The sequence below is a fragment of the Rattus rattus genome, chromosome 1 (genome assembly GCF_011064425.1).
Source record: "Rattus rattus isolate New Zealand chromosome 1, Rrattus_CSIRO_v1, whole genome shotgun sequence".
Lineage (NCBI taxonomy): Eukaryota > Metazoa > Chordata > Mammalia > Rodentia > Muridae > Rattus > Rattus rattus.
The window spans coordinates 112,116,981-112,117,907 of record NC_046154.1 but is presented as its reverse complement, the minus strand read 5'-3'; the positions used below and the strand labels follow the sequence as shown (position 1 = coordinate 112,117,907).

At 30.3% G+C, this 927-nt stretch overlaps 1 pseudogene; it reads right to left on the bottom strand.

Moving 5' to 3' along the window:
• Positions 1-567: 567 nt before the first annotated feature.
• LOC116890630 lies at positions 568-694 on the bottom strand (annotated as a pseudogene).
• Positions 695-927: the final 233 nt, after the last annotated feature.

The window sequence follows — 927 nt, the reverse complement described above, 5'->3', positions numbered from 1 at the left end:
TTGTCTCTTCTCTTGGGCACCTTTCCTTATTTATTTATTTTTTATTCTGATCTGCTTGTTTTGTTTTATTTTATTTTATTTTATTTTATTTCATTTATCCCTTAGAAACCTGCCTGTTTTCTAAGGAGACTCAGGAATGGAGTGAATGGGATAGGAGAAAAAGTAGGACTGAGATTAGTAGAGTGAGGGGAATATGTAATCAGGAAATGTTGTGTGATAAGAACAAATCTATTTTTTAGTAAAAGGGAAAAATACTTACTAGTAAACTTAATTCAAGACAAAACAAGCAAATAAACAAAAGACAATTGTCACAATTACTATCTATAGAGTCCTACTAAATTTTACTACTTGAGTTGTCATATCAACTACAACTTGAAAAACTTGGGAAAGTTAATTCAATTTCTCTTTCATTTGTGGACTTACCTTCTGCATACTCAACCAGACCTGAATGGAATATATTTATTCAACCCCTGTACTTCCTGTTCATTCAGGGAGTAAAACTGTACAGCATGTACTCCCATTGATTTGCTATCACATATAACCCAGAGAATGTTTTAAATTATGGAAGTAAATGTGGATAGATTAGCCACAAAGTCTAAGTATCCAGATATTTTATGATGAGTGAAAAATCCTAAATAGAAAATGATAAATACAGAAACTACACTTGATCTTAGCCAAAAGGCCAAGAAGCGATGATAAATACAGAAATGTTAGTTTTATCATTCATGTTGCTGTTGTTGTTATTTATGTTGCCACTATTATACTTATGTTTTAAGTTTTCTTATAACTACCCCAATGATATGCATATATCATTATATAAATGATATGAATAATTTTCTTTTAATATGTTTTCCATTTTTTCTCTCTTCACGGTGTTTCATGGTATTTCAAAGCAAAAAGAAATACCTCCTACTAATGGTTAGTAAG